Genomic DNA, 13,208 nt, shown 5'->3' with positions numbered 1-13,208 from the left:
CCATTCTGGCTCTTCGTCGCATGATTGAAATGTTCATCTGAACTAAAAAGTTCTAAGTTGCTGGAAAAGTTCAGGTCTGACAGCATTCGTGCAAGAAAAAACGTCAGAGTTAACGTTTCCGCTCCGGTGACCCTTCCTCGGATCCGACTCCCTGTAAACTTAACAGGCGTGTCAGATGTCTGACTGAATCTTTCCCTGGACTGTGTTGAAACTCCTCTGACTTTTTTTAAAAAAAGCATATTTGCTTTGAATCTGAGAGCTGAACGTGACCTCTGGGCTGCGAGCAGGAGCTTCTGATGAAAAGAGAAACACAAGCTTGTGTTTTTGAGGCCAGACCTGGAAGCCAATTGCAGGTTGGTTCTTGATCAAAAACTCTATTGACACTTTTAGCCGTGAATGAGGTCTGTGTCTGAACCGGCGCCCACAAGTCTGGGAGGGGATGTGATCAAACAGAAGGAAAGGCTGGAGTTTTTGATCAAAGATAATGGGAACTGGAGATGCTGGCGAATCCAAGGTAACAAAGTGTGAAGATAGTAAAATGAGGCTGGATGAACACAGCAGGCCCAGCAGCATCTCAGGAGCACAAAAGCTGACGTTTCGGACCTAGACCAACAAAGTGTGAAGCTGGATGAACACAGCCGGCCAAGCAGCTTTTGTCTCCTAAGATGCTGCTGGAGTTTTTGAACTGGTGCTTTCTGAGAAAAGACGTTTGGTTATTAATGCTACAGTATGACGATTTGACAATTCTCTATACCCGTTAAACACTTCAGTTTCCATGCTCCATTAATATGAACAGTTTTTTTGCTTCTATATTTCTTTTATATCGACGTTTGTTTGTTTGCCTTTTGGTGTGAATGGGGCCAAGTTATTGGGTTTTGTCACTGCTGCGATGAGTATGTGCAGTTTGCTGTTGGGAAACGCTTCTCTGTTTGCTAGTGACTAAGATTGATGGAAAAGTATGTACGTGCACATCATTGTCACTGAACTGGCTGCTAATGTGAAAGAGGCTGAGAGAATGGATCAGGTAGCAGAGAGAGAGAGAACTGAGCAGCGTGGGAATTAAGGCCATTTTTTTTTTGCCCACCACAAAACCTGATTCACTGTTTCTCATTCTGCTCCCCTTCCCCACCCACACCCCTTACCACCCTACCTCCATCCCTTCCCCTAGCATCAGCAAACTTCCAAAGACATTTTCTTAGTTCCTGCACACTCTGTTCCTTTTCCCAGAACATCTTACAACTCGTGAACCGGATAGAAAACGAGAGACAGAGCAGCCTAACTAATGTTCTTTTAGGCAAAGAAACTGCCATCCTTACCTGGTCTGGCCTACGTGGACTCCAGACTGACAGCAATGTGGTTGACTATTAACTGCTGTCTGGGCAATTAGGGATTGGCACAAATGCTGCCTATCCAGCAACACCTTCATTCTGTGGATCAGAAGCTTCCAAAATCACTCTCTGCATCTATTTTGACCTTCTCGAACTGCTGCAGTCCTTGTGCTGAAGCTTCTCCCTGGTAGCTGTTCAGTAAGGAGTTACAGGAGTTTCATACGTTGTTGATAGTTTTGTTTTTATAGCTCACCTTCAACAGAAAAACATAGAAAATAGGAATAGGCCACTGACGTTCAATCCTGCTCTGCAATTCCGCATGATCGTGGCTGATCATCCTACTCCGTACCCTGTTCCCACTGTCTACTTCGCCTTTTGCTCACTTTAGCCCTCTGTTTGCAAGAAGAAGACAGATATAGTTCTATGTTTCAGCCTTAACTGCCTTCTGTGGTAGCAAATGCCACAGGCTCACCAGTCTCTAAGTAAAGTGTTTTTTTTCCTCAACTCAGTCCTAAACAGCCTACCCCTATCTTTAAACAATGACCCTGTGATTCTACACTTCCTGGTCATCAAAAGCATTCTTCCTGCATTTACCTTGTTAGTCCTGTTAGAATTCTATTGGTTTTTGTGAGATCCATCCTCACTCTTCTAAACTCCAGTGAATTTCATCCTAGCCAATCCATTCCATTCTCATACATCAATCCTGCCATCCCAGGATTCATTCTAATTAACCTTTGTTGTGCAGCCTCCATAGCCAAAACATCCTTCATCAGATAAGTATTTCAGATCTGCCCACAATACTCCGATGTGGTCTCACCAAGACACTGTACAATTTCAACAAGCTCCTGTACTCAAATCCTCTCGCTGTGAAGGTCAACATCCCATTTGCCGCCTTTACCTCCTGCTGCACCTGCATGCATGCTTTCAGTGACTTGTGTACATGGAAAAATCCATGCTGAGTGACTCTATCCAATTGTCACTGTTCTCCACTGTTAGGCTAACTGGTCTGTAATTGCATGTTTTCTCACTGTCTCTTTTTTTTTAACGTAGTGGGATTACATTGCTACCCTCCAATCCATAGAAACTGTTCCAGAGCCTGGAACCTTGAAAGATGATGAGTAATTTATTTGACTTAGCTTCAAGCCCCTTGTTTCGGGATGCTTCCACTATATCTTGAGCCACTTTGTTAAGTACTGTGGAGTGTAGATCAATAGGTGTTAGGATATGTTGGCTTTTAATCCCATCAATTTCTCCAACACCATTTTCCCTACTAATACTGAGTTCCTTCAGTTTCTCCCCAGCATTTTGTGGATATTATTTGTGTCAGCCTCTGATGACACCACAATATGTAGTTAATTGGCAGACAGTCAGGGGCCTGGAAGAACACAGCAAACCCGGCAGCATCTGGAGGAAAGGAGCAGTCACCATTTCATCCTGATGCTGCCTGGCCTGCTGTGTTCTTCTAGCCTCCTGTTTTTCTACCTTGGATTCCAGCATCTGTAGTTTTTTTTTCATCTGTGTAGTTAATTGGTCTGCCATCTCTTTATTGTACATTATAATGTCCCCCACTTCTGATTTTTGTGGGATTTTTCATTGATTTTTATTTTCTCTTCACATTCCTTTCAGAGATTTTACAATTAGTTTGTATATTCTCTGCAAACATATGCTTGGACTTTATTTTTCCCTTTCTAATCAATGCGTTAGCCCTCTTTTGCTGAAGTCAGAACTGCTCCCATTTTTCCGGTCTCCTTCTCTTTTTTGGCCAATTTATATGCCTCTCCCTTGGATCCTCTACAATTGCAAATATCTTGTGTTAGCCATGGCAGGGCCGCCTTTCCTGTTTTTGTTACAGTTGTTATGTCTCCGAGTGCTCTTTAAATGTTTGTCATCACTTCAAGTTGTATTCCCTGAGCCATTCTCACCCACTTGTGTCTCATACCATCGTAATTTCCTCTCTTTAGATTTTGGTCCCTAGTCTCAGAATCAAGTCTGTCACGCAGAGTTTTATTTGTTGTTACACAAGGGGTCTCCCACTGCTAGATTGCCGCTATTCACTTCTGATCACATAATATCACTTTTGAAATTAAAATTGCCATAATCCTAAAGATAGTTGAACTGCTTTCTCAGTTGAGGGAGGGGGAGAGAGACAGTGAGATGACTGATGATACTTTAATCTGGGGATCATCAGTGAGGTGTGAGGCAAGATTAAGAATGTGGGACCTTCCTGGTGTCCTAAGCTGTTGAAGGAAATAAGCATGTTCTATTGGCATCACTCTGGATCACAAACCAGCCATCCAACGAACTGAGCTAACCCATCCCTGGTCATTACACCGTATGCAATCAAGGATGTCTTGTTCTCCGATTTGGTCCTCAATGTATTGATCCAGAGCGCACTCTCATATACTCTCCAGCAATTTCCCCTCTCTGGCATTTTTACTGATTTGATTTGCTCAATCCATGTGCACATTGAAGCCACCTACAAGATATTGGAGTGGAATTAGGCTATTTGGCCCACCGAGACTACTCCTCCATTCGATTGTGACTGGTATGTTTCTCAACTCCGTTCTTCTGCCTTTTCATGTAACAGTTTTTTTGCTGATAACAGGATCAACTATCTATTTCTGTCATAAATACAGTCAATGACTTGGCCTCCCCTTCCCTACTGCAGTGTATTCGACAGAATCAAGACCCTCTGGCTGAAGAAATTCCTTCTCATCTCAGTTTTAAAGGTCACCTCCTCACTCTGAGGCTGTGCACTTGGGTTCTAGTCTCTCCTACTAGTTGAAATATCTTCTCCATGTCTATCTATCCAGGCCCCTCAGTGTTCTGTAAGTTTCAATCACATGGAATCAGAGTCAGATAGCACAGAAACAGACTCCTCGTCCCAACCATAGATAACAAAATGTGAAGCTGGATGAACACAGCAGGCCAAGCAGCATCTTAGGAGCACAAAAGCTGACATTTTGGGCCTAGACCCTTCAGTCCAGGCCTACCATATTTCCAAAACTGAACTAGTCCCCCTTGCCTGCATTTGCCCATATCTCTCCAAACATTTCTTATTTGCTTACGTATCCAAATGTCTCTTAAACATTGTAACTATGCCCATATACCCCATTTCCTGCAAAAGTTTCAAGCACTCTGTGTTTAAAAAAAAAAAAAAATCCCACACCCTCAGGACAAGACACTTGCCACTCAGCTTCTCTCTAACCCTTAAGGGCAGGACGTACATAATTTAATGGTGGGACCCGAGGTAGTGTTGTCCCCAAGTATCTTTGTAGCTAAGATTGTGCCACAAGTGGTGACTTGTAAACTTTTCACTGCGCTCGTGTGAGTACCTGTGACAATAAAGCTAATTCATTCCATTACAATCATGCCCCCTAGTCTTGAAATACCCATCTTATGGAAAAGACACCTACCATTGCCCCTATCTGTAGCCCTCCCAGATTTTATAAGACTCAATAAAGCCAACTGCAACCTCCCATGCTCCTATGAAAGAAGTCTCAGCCTCTCCATTTAACTCAATCCCTCCATTACCAGCAACATCTTGGCAAATCTTTGCTGAACCCTTTATATATAATAATAGCCTTCCTATAACAGCATGATCAGAATTGTACACAGTACTCTAGAAGAGGCCCCAACAATGTCCTTTACATCCTCAATATGACGTCCCAACTCCTATACACAAAGTTCTGAGCAATGAAGGTAAGCATGCTAAAATCCTTCTCCACTACCTTGACTACATGTGATGCAAACTTCAAAGAATTTAGGTAACTGAACCCTGAAGTATGTGTTCTCCGGCACTAACCAATGCCTTACTTTTATTTGTATAATCTTGTATCCCTTGTCTGTTTTTAACAAAAATGCAATACCTTGCATTTATTCAAATTAAACTTCATCTGCCACTCCTCAGCCTATAAACTTAATTGATCAAGATGTCTTTGTAATCTTAGCCTTCTTCACTGTCCACTATACCACCAATTTTGGTGTCATCTGCAAACTTACTAACAATGCCTTCTGTACTCTCATTTATATTATTTCTATAAATGGCAAACACGAGAGCCCAACACCAACCCTGATGGAACCTCACTGGTCACCGCTGAACACCAGGCCTCCAGTCTGAAAAACGACACTCTACCACCACACTCTGTCTCCTGCCATGAAGTGAATTTTGTATCCAATTGGCAAGTTCACTCTGAATTCCATGCATGTTAACTTTGCTTATTGGTCTACCGTACGGAACCTTGTCAAAGGCTTTACTAAAGTCCAAATAAACAATGTCTACTGTTGCAGCCTCGTCAATCATCTTGGGTATTTCATCAAAAAATATCATCGGTTTTGTGCGAGGGAAACTATGCTGACTGTCCGTAATCATTTCTGGTGTCTCAAACTCCTATCTTTCAGAATCCTTTCCAACAACTTACCCACAGCCAAAATCAGACCCACAGGTCTGATGTTCCCAGGCACTTCCCTACATCCCTTCTAAAACAAAGGCATAACTGTCACCTGGCACCTCGCCCATATTTATAGATGATGAAAATATTTCTGCAAGGAGCTCTACTATTTCCTTGCTTGCTTTTCTACAATGTCCTGGGAGTACAATAGATCAGGCACTGGAAATTTATCCACTATTATTTTTTCTAAGATTTCAATCACTTCCTGTCCTTTAATGTGAACCATTTTCAGAACATCACTGTTTATAGTTCCGCAGCCTCCTTTTGGTCCAACTCATCCATGGTGAACAGATTTCACAAATCAGAGATAATGGGAACTGCAGATGCTGGAGAATTCCAAGACAATAAAACGTGAGGCTGGATGAACACAGCAGGCCAAGCAGCATCTCAGGAGCACAAACGCTGACGTTGCGGGCCTAGACCCTTCATCAGAGGGGGGGATGGGGAGAGGGAACTGGAATAAATAGGGAGAGAGGGGGATGTGGACCGAAGATGGAGAGTAAAGAAGATGGGTAGGGAGGGGATAGGTCAAGGAGGTGGGATGAGGTTAGTAGGTAGCTGGGGGTGCGGCTTGGGGTGGGAGGAAGGGATGGGTGAGAGGAAGAGCCGGTTAGGGAGGCGGAGGCAGAGACAGGTTGGACTGGTTTTGGGATGCAGTGGGTGGGGGCGGAAAGAGCTGGGCTGGTTGTGTGGTGCAGTGGGGGGAGGGGAAGAACTAGGCTGGTTTAGGGATGCAGTAGGGGAAGGGGAGATTTTGAAACTGGTGAAGTCCACATTGATACCATATGGCTGCAGGGTTCCCAGGCGGAATGAGTTGCTGTTCCTGCAACCTTCGGGTGGCATCATTGTGGCAGTGCAGGAGGCCCATGATGGACATGCCATCTAGAGAATGGGAGGGGGAGTGGAAATGGTTTGCGACTGGGAGGTGCAGTTGTTTGTTGCGAACTGAGCGGAGGTGTTCTGCAAAGCGGTCCCCCATCCTCCGCTTGGTTTCCCCAATGTAGAGGAAGCCGCACCGGGTACAGTGGATGCAGTATACCACATTAAGCAGAGGTTCACCTGCACATCTGCCAATGTGGAATGTCATCATTGGGCCTGGGATAGGGGTGAGGGAGGAGGTGTGGGGACAAGTGTAGCATTTCCTGCGGTTGCAGGGGAAGGTGCCGGGTGTGGTGGGGTTGGAGGGCAGTGTGGAGCGAACAAGGGAGTCACGGAGAGAGTGGTCTCTCCGGAAAGCAGACAGGGGAGGGGATGGAAAAATGTCTTGGGTGGTGGGGTCGGATTGTAAATGGCGGAAGTGTCGGAGGATGATGTGTTGTATCCGGAGGTTGGTAGGGTGGTGTGTGAGGACGAGGGGGATCCTCTTTAGGGCGGTTGTGGCGGGGGCGGGGTGTGAGGGAGGTATTGCGGGAAATACGGGAGACGCGGTCAAGGGCGTTCTCGATCACTTTGGGGGGAAAGTTGCGGTCCTTAAAGAACTTGGACATCTGGGATGTGCGGGAGTGGAATGTCTTATCGTGGGAGCAGATGCGGCAGAGGCGGAGGAATTGGGAATAGGGGATGGAATTTTTGCAGGAGGGTGGGTGGGAGGAGGTGTATTCTAGGTAGCTGTGGGAGTCGGTGGGCTTGAAATGGACATCAGTTACAAAGCTGGTTGCCTGAGATGGAGACTGAGGTGTCCAGGAAGGTGAGGGATGTGCTGGAGTTGGCCCAGGTGAACTGAAGGTTGGGGTGGAAGGTGTTGGTGAAGTGGATGAACTGTTCGAGCTCCTCTGGGGAGCAAGAGGCGGCGCCGATACAGTCATCAATGTACCGGAGGAAGAGGTGGGGTTTGGGGCCTGTGTAGGTGCGGAAGAGGGACTGTTCCACGTAACCTACAAAGAGGCAGGCATAGCTGGGGCCCATGCGGGTGCCCATGGCCACCCCCTTAGTCTGTAGGAAGTGGGAGGAGTCAAAAGAGAAGTTGTTGAGTGTGAGGACGAGTTCGGCTAGGCGGATGAGGCGGACGAACTCGTCCTCACACTCACCCCAAACCCCACCTCTTCCTCCGGTACATTGATGACTGTATCGGCGCCGCCTCTTGCTCCCCAGAGGAGCTCGAACAGTTCATCCACTTCACCAACACCTTCCACCCCAACCTTCAGTTCACCTGGGCCAACTCCAGCACATCCCTCACCTTCCTGGACACCTCAGTCTCCATCTCAGGCAACCAGCTTTGTAACTGATGTCCATTTCAAGCCCACCGACTCCCACAGCTACCTAGAATACACCTCCTCCCACCCACCCTCCTGCAAAAATTCCATCCCCTATTCCCAATTCCTCCGCCTCTGCCGCATCTGCTCCCACGATAAGACATTCCACTCCCGCACATCCCAGATGTCCAAGTTCTTTAAGGACCGCAACTTTCCCCCCAAAGTGATCGAGAACGCCCTTGACCGCGTCTCCCGTATTTCCCGCAATACCTCCCTCACACCCCGCCCCCGCCACAACCGCCCTAAAGAGGATCCCCCTCGTCCTCACACACCACCCTACCAACCTCCGGATACAACACATCATCCTCCGACACTTCCGCCATTTACAATCCGACCCCACCACCCAAGACATTTTTCCATCCCCTCCCCTGTCTGCTTTCCGGAGAGACCACTCTCTCCGTGACTCCCTTGTTCGCTCCACACTGCCCTCCAACCCCACCACACCCGGCACCATCCCCTGCAACCGCAGGAAATGCTACACTTGTCCCCACACCTCCTCCCTCACCCCTATCCCAGGCCCAATGATGACATTCCACATTGGCAGATGTGCAGGTGAACCTCTGCTTAATGTGGTATACTGCATCCACTGTACCCGGTGCGGCTTCCTCTACATTGGGGAAACCAAGCGGAGGATGGGGGACCGCTTTGCAGAACACCTCCGCTCAGTTCGCAACAAACAACTGCACCTCCCAGTCGCAAACCATTTCCACTCCCCCTCCCATTCTCTAGATGGCATGTCCATCATGGGCCTCCTGCACTGCCACAATGATGCCACCCGAAGGTTGCAGGAACAGCAACTCATTCCGCCTGGGAACCCTGCAGCCATATGGTAACAATGTGGACTTCACCAGTTTCAAAATCTCCCCTTCCCTTCCCCTCCTGCCTCCCTAAACCAGCCTAGTTCGTCCCCTCCCCCCACTGCACCACACAACCAGCCCAGCTCTTCCCACCCCCCCCACCCACTGCATCCCAAAACCAGTCCAACCTGTCTCTGCCTCCCTAACCGGCTCTTCCTCTCACCCATCCCTTCCTCCCACCCCAAGCCGCACCCCCAGCTACCTACTAACCTCATCCCACCTCCCTTGACCTGTCCGTCTTCCCTGGACTGACCTATCCCCTCCCTACCTCCCCCACCTATACTCTCTCCACCTATCATCTTTACTCTCCATCTTCGGTCCCCCCCCCCCCCCCCCCCCCCCCCCGCCTATTTATTCCAGTTCCCTCTCCCCATCCCCCTCTCTGAAGGGTCTAGGCCCGAAACGTCAGCTTTTGTGCTCCTGAGATGCTGCTTGGCCTGCTGTGTTCATCCAGCCTCACATTTTATTGTCTTAGATTTCACAAATCACCTGGTTGCAGTTCCTTGCGTTTGGTCTCTCTCCTTCTAAACCTTTCCTATTCATATACTTGTCCAAATGTCTTTCAAACTCAAACAATATTCTATGTTTTAAATGTTTTAGGTTTACCTGTATCTACCACTTCATCTGGCAGTTCATTCCATTTACAAACCATCCTCTGTTTGAAAACTGTGTCACTTGGTTACCTGTTTAAATCTTTCTCTTCTCATCTTAAAAATATAGTTTTGGACTCCCCTAACCAAGGGAAAAGAATTTTGCTATTCACCTCATGATTTTATAACCCTCTATAAAGTCCTGGCTCAACCTCCCACGCTGCAGCCTCTCAAATGTATCAATTACTCAAGCCCTTCAAGTCCCGTGAACAAATAGATTGTAAGTGTAGCGTGAAGCCACGCAGAGTAGAAAATCAATCCAACTGCAAGAAACATTACCTAGTCTCAATTTATTTGGCCCTTGGTCAAATAGTTTGGCAACAGGAACTGTCCAGCTTCATAACATGGAGAGTGAACATTTGGGTGGCCTTTCTCCACTGTAAAAACTGATGCACAATATTAATTTTAATATCTCTTCTATTGGTGTCTCAACACAAAGACAACCTCCTTGATCTTTAAGGTGCCTGACTGATTCTAGTTGTTCTCTTGCTGCCTATGCACTTGTAGAATCTCTTTACGTAACCTGGTCTGCCAAGGCTAAGGATAATGTTATATGCCCTCCTGATCTACCTCTTAAGAAAACATCTGCACTCTTTATACCATAAGTCATAAGAGCTGAAATTAGGCCATTCAGACCATCAAATCTGCTCTGGCATTCAATCATGACTGATACGTTTCTCAAACCCATTCTCCTGCCTCTCCTTGTGACCTTTGATCCTATTAGCAAGCAAGAATCTATCTATCTCTGCTTTAAATAAACTCAATGACCTGGCCTCCACAGCCTTCTGTGGTAATGAATTCCACAGGTTTACTACTTCTTCTCTAAAGAAATTCCTCCTCATCTCCATTCTGAAGGGTCTTCTCTTTACTCTAAGGTTGTGCCCTTGGGCCTCGTTTCTCCTGCTGATGGAAACATTTTCCTGACACCCACTCTGTCCAGGCCTTTCAGTATTCTGTAAACTTCAATTCGATCCTCTCCTATCCTTCTAAACTCCAAGTATAGACCAAAGGTCCTCAAACATTCTTTTATATGTTAAGCCACTTGAATGGCTCAAGATTGCTGACAGTATTCTAAATGTGGTCAAACGACATCCTCATAAAGCCTCAGAAGTATATCCCTGCTTTCATGTTCTAATCCCCTTGAAATAAATGCCAACAATGTATTTGCCTTCCTAACTATCTACTCCACCTGCAAGTCACACTGAACAGCATCCTGGACTAGGACTCCTCCCAAGTCCATTTGCATTCCAGATTTCTGACTTTTGTTCCCACTTAGAAAATAGTCTATGCCTCTCCTCTTCCAGCAGTGGAATGACCCTTTTTTTCCCCAGGATGTACTCCATCTGCCAATTCTGTCCCCACTCTCCTAACCTGTCTAAATCCTTCCGCAGCCTCCCCACCTCCTCAGTATTACATGTCCCTCTGTCTACCTTTGTATCATCGGCAAACTTAGCCAGAATGCCCTCAGTTCCTTCATCTAGATCATTAATGTGTAAAGTGAAAAGTTGTTGTGGTCCCAATGCTGACTCCTGCGGAACACCACTAGTCACTGGCTGCTATCCTAAGAAGGACTCCTTTTTTTTATCCCCTATATCTGCTTTCTGCTTTACACTGTTAAAGAAATTGATTGATTGGAACCCAGTTATATATATCTAATATGATTCTTTTTCATTCTTGACTAGAGTCGCAATCTTTTTTTCGTCCATTATTCATGCCAGCCTTACACTATGTTCCTGATAGATTGAAAGGTAACATAATGGCTCTGGATGTCACACTTTTGAAAGTCTCTCATTTATCAGAAACCTGTTTACCTGTGAAAAATGTACTCAATCAGCTTCAGAGTTCTTGTCTCATGCCATTAAAATTTGCCTTTGCCCAATTAAAAATTTTTCCTTTTATGGAAGGCTTATCATTTTCCATAACTGTTTCAAAACTCATAGAATCATGATCACTAGACTGGAAATGTTCCCCTACAATCGCTTCAGTTACTTGCCCTGCCTCATTATCCAAGAGAATGTCAGGTTTTTCTCCTTCTCTAGTGGACCGTTTACACATTGTTTTAAGAAATTTTCTCAAACATATTTAACAAATTCTTCACAATCGAGACCTTTAACACGATGGTAGTCCCAGTCATTGTTTGGAAAATTAAAATCGCCAACAATTACAACCTTATTATTCTTACGTGTATCTGGGATCTCTACATATTTGCTCCCCGGTTTCCCTTTTGACTAATGGAGGGCCTATAGTACAATCCCATCAAGGTGATTATCTTTTTGTTTGATTCTAATTTCAACCCATATATTATCACTGGATGAGTTTTTAGAAATATTTTCTCTAATTGTAGCAGTGATGTTTTCTTTATACAAGAACGTAATTCTTCCTCCTCTTTGCCTCCCTTTCTATCCTTCCTATATCCCCCTCGTGCTTCTAAACTCCATTGAATACAGGCTTGGAGTCCTCAATTGCTATTTTTATGACAAACCCTTCATCCTAGTATCATTCTTGTAAATCTTCTTTGGACACCCTCCAATACCAGCACATCCATCCTTAGATACAAAGCCTAAAAACTGCTCACAATATTCCAAATGTGACTGCCTTTGCTCTTGTATTCCAGGCCTCTTGTAAGAAATGTTAAAATGGCATTTGTCTCCAACTGTACATGTTAGCCTTAAAAATCCTAGTTCAGAAATTCTAACGTCCCTTTGTGCTTCAGATTTCTGAACCCTTTACATATTTAAAAAATTGTCTACATCTTCATTCTTTCTACCAATGTGTATAACCTTATATGTTTCCACATTGCCTCTCTATAACCTTTTTAGATATCTAAAACATAAACTTTTGCAGTCTTCTATTATATCAGTAGCTAGTTTACTTCTGTGTTTCATCTTATTCCCCTCATAGTTTTTTTTTAAAAAGTTATCCTCTGGTTTTTAAAAGCTTCCCAATCTTCTTGCTTCCACAAATCTTCAACACACAGTGTATGCTGTTTCTATTGCTTGCTTTTAAGCTCTCCCCAACACTTTTTTAAAAATCAGCCATGGTTACATCATCCTCCCCATGATATGTTTTTTTCCTTCTTTGGGATGAATTCTGCCATGTTTCCTGAATTACCCCGGAAACTCCTGCCATTTGTTGCTTCGTTGACTTCCCTGCTAGGCTGTCCCTTTCAATCAATTCTGGCCAGCTCCTCCTCACGTCTTTGTAGTCACTGTTATTCAATTGTAATACTGTCCCATCTAATTCAGTCTTCTCACCCTCAAAATGCAGGGTGAACTCTATTATGTTATGCTCACTGTTTCTGAGGGGGGGCTCCTTCACCTTGAGCTCCCTCATCAAATCTCCCTCTTTACACATCACTGAATCCAGAATTGCCTGTGCTTTAGTGGACTTTACTGCAAGCTGCTCCAAAAAATATCTCAGACATTCAGTAAATTCCTTTTCTTGAAATCTGCTGCCAAAACAATTTTCCCAGACCACACAGGTTCCTTCAGGCTCTTCTTTTTTCCTTTCCTTTCCATCTGTCTGTCTTTTGTAGGCCATGTGTTTGTGGGTATTCAGTTCCCAGCGCTGATTCCCTTAGAACCACGTATCTGTGGTGCCCACAACTTTTGTACGTATCTATTTCAATCTGTGCTACAAGCTCATTTACCTTGTTTCCTGTACTGCAGGT

General features: G+C 45.1%; 1 long non-coding RNA gene across 1 annotated transcript in view; it reads left to right on the top strand.

Moving 5' to 3' along the window:
- The first annotated feature begins 6 nt into the window (after positions 1-6).
- Positions 7-13,208, top strand: part of LOC125454270 (uncharacterized) — a 31,642-nt gene continuing 18,440 nt past the window's right edge. Inside the window, exon 1 of the long non-coding RNA XR_007247959.1 lies at positions 7-514. This is a non-coding gene — a long non-coding RNA (uncharacterized LOC125454270). The remainder of the gene's footprint in view (positions 515-13,208) is intronic.

This window comes from Stegostoma tigrinum, chromosome 7 (genome assembly GCF_030684315.1).
Source record: "Stegostoma tigrinum isolate sSteTig4 chromosome 7, sSteTig4.hap1, whole genome shotgun sequence".
Lineage (NCBI taxonomy): Eukaryota > Metazoa > Chordata > Chondrichthyes > Orectolobiformes > Stegostomatidae > Stegostoma > Stegostoma tigrinum.
The sequence above is the reverse complement of the archived record's forward strand: the minus strand, read 5'-3'. Positions and strand labels throughout refer to the sequence as shown.